The 5,433-nt window shown below is 45.9% G+C and overlaps 1 pseudogene; it reads right to left on the reverse strand.

The window, feature by feature from the left end:
- Positions 1-1,978: 1,978 nt before the first annotated feature.
- Positions 1,979-5,039, reverse strand: LOC125546696 (annotated as a pseudogene).
- Between the last annotated feature and the right edge of the window lie 394 nt (positions 5,040-5,433).

Raw genomic sequence — 5,433 nt, forward strand, 5'->3', positions numbered from 1 at the left:
TCCAAGGCTATTGCATGCTCTACTTTGACTACTTCGCCGATGCTCCACTTCATGGCGAGAGAACATTTCGGCGCCGTTATCGGATGAGCCAAAAGCTCTTCCTCAGGATTGTGAATTCCATCCGGGAGTTCGACAACTACTTCAAGTGCAAGATGGATTGCACTGGAGATCTTGGATTCACCTCCATCCAGAAGTGCACGACAGCAATGAGGATGCTTGCATATGGAGCTCCAAGTGATTCACTCGACGACTATGGGCGCATGGCCGAGTCCACCGGCATAGAGTGTTTCTGCAAGTTCTGTCGGGCAGTGGTGGCAGTGTTTGGGCCACAATACTTGAGAACACCCAACGCGGAAGACACTGCTCGGATCCTAGCCCTGAATGCAGCAAGAGGATTTCCTGGGATGCTTGGAAGCATCGACTGCATGCATTGGAAATGGAAGAATTGCCCATTTGGTTGGCAGGGGATGTACAAAGGCGCCAAAGGCGGTTGCTGTGTGGTGCTTGAGGCGGTAGCCACACAGGACCTCTGGATTTGGCACTCCTTCTTTGGTATGCCAGGAACTCACAATGACATCAACGTGCTGCAGTGCTCTCCTGTTTTTGCCAAGCCCGTTGAGGGTCATTCTCCTCCGGTGAACTTCGAGATCAATGGGCCCCAATACAACAAGGGGTACTACCTAGCAGATGGCATCTATCTGAGATGGTCGACATTTTTGAAGACGATCTCAAACCCTGTGCCAGGAGGCAAGAACGCCTGGTTTGCGAAAGTTCAGGAGGCTTGCCGGAAGGATGTCGAGCGGGCATTTGGTGTGCTCCAATCTCGATTCGCTGTTGTTCGGTACCCCGCTCAGACCTGGTCGAAAGAGCAAATGTGGGAGATCATGACTTGCTGTGTCATCTTGCACAACATGATCATCGAGAGCGAGCAAGAAGACCCAGTGTTTGACACTGAACCATACTACAGGCAGGGTCCTCTAGCCGAAGTTGATCACCAGCTACCGGCAACTTGGACTGCCTATCTCAGTATGCGTCAGGAGATCCAAGACCCACAGGTGCATCATCAACTGCAGAAAGATCTGATTGAGCACCTATGGAGGCTCAAGGGGGACGCCGTGTGATGAAATAAGAGTTTTTATTTGTTGAACTATACAATTTGTATTGAACTATTTGTTGTTGTACTATTTTGTTGAAGTATTTGATTTTTCTGTGATGAAATATGTGATAAGAAATAATTGTGTTGATAATTGAACGCCGAGACACGGCGAAACCACGCCGTATATGGGCCTATTCTCGCCCATATGGGCCCTTTATTCGCCGAAATTGGGATGCAAAGTGGGCCAATTTCGGCGCCTGGGGGCGAGCTGGGGGCGACGGCTGGGCGCAAAACCGCCCCCAGCGCCGATTGTATCGCCGGCTCGCCCCCAGGGGGCGATTTTTTGCCCCTCCTGGGGGCCAACGGCTGGAGATGCCCTTACATACCATGTTGTATGCCCATGACACATTGTACAGCAGCTCGACAAACCGTCGGTAAGCAAATCTAACACCATTTCTTGTACAGGACATGACATTGCAAAGATGATTCCATTGCAGGAGCAAAATCCAGAAGTTGAAAAGGCAAACATTTACTACTGCTAGAAATTAAGCACCACATTGCATTTGCTAGGAAGTAGTAATACAAGAGAAGAACAAGTGGACATATCCAAATAATATAGCATCCATCAAGCACGATATATAATAGATGCCGCATTAGGTTGATACCAAATAGTACCAATTAAGACATCAAACTGCAGTTCCACTAAAGGTGATCTAACATAGAATCTACTTGTTTCTTACTCTTAACCAGGCAAGGCATAATAACCATAATAACTAAACAAAAGACTAGAAGGGAAACAAGAAGAATTACTTAGCAAATGCATAGCCTTCTTGTCGGATGAAATCACTGTCCTTAGGAATTAAACGAAGCTCTGTCGACGCCTTATGGAATCTGTTGCAAGGCCAGTTGAGAATCCGGGTTGTTGATGGTGTAGCTGGCGAGAAGGTGGAACATGGTGTAAGGACGGTCAGTGACCAGGACAAACTTCTTGTCCTGCTTCACAAAATCTGCAGTTTCAGAGATCCTCTCTATTTTGTTATCCTTGATGTTGCACTTGCAGATATGAGTAGATGAACCCAAATGTTGAGTGTAGTACACACAGTCCGGCTTAGTTCCTGGGAACTCATCAACATCGACGGAGAAGAACCTGTGGTCACCGATGAAGATTGCATATCTGTCTGTGGTCTTCAGACGACAGAGGTTACCTGTCTCGGTGTCAAATTGGAAAGCAAAGAGAGCCAAGACTCCCTATGGATTCAAGATCTTCATGATGATACATATATGCTCATGCAAATCCACTAGGAAACACCACATGTCGTACCCATGTCCAGGAAGATCAAGGGAGAAAACCTCGGTCACAGGAGAAAGATTAACTGGAAGAAATTTGCCTAAGAAAATAATCATCTCACGAGCTACGGATGCTTCAGAAAAGCATGCGTAAACACCACCCATGACCGCCTTCCGGAAGAAATCGTAAGCTGCTGGCTGCTTATGGTTGTGTCTGACGAAACTTTCAATGTGAGGAGCCGCCGAGTAAGCCTTGCGAGATGAGACGGAGAACACGGTGAGCCGAAGCAAAGAGCCATGGGGGATAAGGACATCAGCGATTCCCACAGCGGGGGGCACGGGCGCCGCGAAATGGATCACGATGCCAGTAAGAGGGTTGAGGACGCGAGCGGCGTGAGGAGCGGTCTTTTCCGCCAGAACGAAGTAGTCGTCGAGAATGGTAGCCACGACGTGGTAATCGCCGAAGCTGCGGAAGATTCTTGCCGAGGAAGCGACAGTGTCGGTTGTTCAACACGAGAAGATTCCCTTGGCTTTGGAGGACCCTCGTCGAGGACGATCCACCGCTCGGGCGAAAGTGGGTCGGAGGCATCGCTCCTGGATCGTCGTGGCGGCGCGCCAGCCGGTGCAGACAGCACGGTACTCCATGTACCAGTCGAGGTCGTTGTCGTCGAGCAAGGAGTCGGTGATGCGGCAGCCGAGGTCGCCCGGAAGCGTGGATCAGGGTGGACTCGGTTGGTCCGGTCCAGGCTTTAACCGAGCCAGCCATTGGACCGGCCGTTGCCGGTCCGGTCCGGACCGGACACCGAGCCTATTTTCCAGGACCGAACAGAGGAGCACAGCTCGGTCAGCCTGAATGGACCGAATGTGACCGATGGCTAGGACTCTGTTTAGGCTGTTTTGTCGTATTTAGATTGTTAGCTGTCCCTGGGAGTGCTATATTAACGTTTTGGCCATTATTTAGCCTGTAGCTTCTTCTGGGAGTGCCCTGTTGCGGTTTTTGGCCACAATTTAGGTTGTCCAAATTTAGTGAGTGCTCTGTTTCCTGTATAATGACTAGTATGCACAACTAAATTTGGAAAGCATTTTATTTGTACTTGGACATCAAAAACAATGATTCTGAGAAGAAACAATAGCACAAAAATCACATCCACAAACATAAGGTCTTATTCATTGAACCACAACGATTACAAACTGCAATGACAATTTCGAATTTATGTCAAATTGACAAGTTCAACATAACACAAATGAGAGGTTCATCTCGAACTTGCAATAACATTTCATAGTTCATGACTTGACAAATTCCAACATAACACAAATTCAAAAGTAGCCTTCACATGAGAAATACCACTTTGACATCCATCTCCAAAATAGCAAGATCAACATCCACATGATGAACGTCTACAAGTAAGATAAGCACATTCACATAAATAATATTTGGTATCGTATGACAAGTGAAACATGTAGGAAGAATAGTTACCAATCGTTGAATCTCCTCCACCACAATGGGTAACTTCATGTTCTCAACATCATCCTCTTCATTCTCATCCCTCGGCTACAAGTGTCGAAGTTAGACAAATGCTCACATCACATACAACAAGACCAAAAAAGAAAGAAAGAAAAGGTAAGGAAAAGATGGCAAACATACCACCAGATTCAAGTCAACGTGAGCACCCTTGATATAACTTGCACCAGAAACTAATGCCTCCACCATAACCGGTTTTAACGAACTCCTATAGTCATATAATACAACACAAGTAGACAAACTAGTTTGAGGATGAGAAGTTGACAAGTATATATCCAAAGTTCAATAGTACGAGTTGACATACCTAAAATCCTTCCGGTCGTGCTGAAGGTAGATTCGGAAGACACGGAGGTAGCCGGGATAGTGAGGAACCTCCTGGCTATCTTGGCCATAATTTGGTACCTAGGAGCATTGTATTTCCACCAACCAAGAAGATCAAGAGCCTTGTTGTGAGGGGCAACCTCATCCTCTAAGTAGTTCCTCAACTCACTCTTTGATATTCTTGTTGAACGGGACGATAAGAAGGACTTGTACCCAGCTTGAACCGGGACACTAGGAATGTTTGCAGAGGAAGATGAACTTTCTCCATTTCCAGCTCGCTTATCTTGAGCAACACATTTTTCATACAAGGCCGCCAACTCTTTCTCCATGATTTTGATCTCAGTCCTAAACCTCGTACTTCCTTCTCCATATAGTTCTCCAAAGGCCCACTCTATGTAATTCATCTTGTACCTAGGATCAAAGATGATAGCATTGGAGTGAATTAGAAAGCATACGAGTAAAAATAACAAGCATATTAGTAAAAAACAACAACCATTGGAGTAAAAACAGCAACCATATGAGTAAAAAACATCAATCATTGGAGTAAAAACAGCAGCATATGTACCATGGATCAAAGATGGTTGCGATCACCATGGCATTGTGATTTTCTTCCCAATATTTGTTAAACTTCTCCAACATTGCTTCACCCATTTCCTTGTAGTGGTCACTATCACTAGTCATTGCATGTTTGATTGCAAGCTTGACGCCAACAATGTATGGGTAGAAGATGTTCGAAGTGGGATATAAACTTCCTGAAAATGCTTTTGTCACCTCAGCCAAACTCTCAAGTAATGGAGAGATAAGCTCATACATGTCCCACTCTGCGTTTGTCGGCGCCCAAGCATAGTTGGCATTGGAACCAGCATGAGAGGTCAAGGCTTCCTTATATCCATGGGCAGTGCTAATCATCTTATAGGTTGAACTCCACCTTGTTTTACAATCCAGGTGTAAATGATTACCAACTTTGACACCCAAGCTTTTGCAAGTGGCAACAAAAGCATGGAGACGATAAGGTGACCTCTTGAAGTACTTCACCATCTCTCTCAAGCTGTTTATCAAATTATCTAATATCTATGTCCCATCTTGCACGACCACGTTGAGGATGTGTGCACAACAACGGATATGAAAATATTGGCCTTCGAAGTCCTTACCTACAAAAGACAAATTTTATATGAGCAAAAACAGCAAGCATGTGAGCAAAAACAGC

Source organism: Triticum urartu, chromosome 3 (genome assembly GCF_003073215.2).
Source record: "Triticum urartu cultivar G1812 chromosome 3, Tu2.1, whole genome shotgun sequence".
NCBI classification, from domain to species: domain Eukaryota; kingdom Viridiplantae; phylum Streptophyta; class Magnoliopsida; order Poales; family Poaceae; genus Triticum; species Triticum urartu.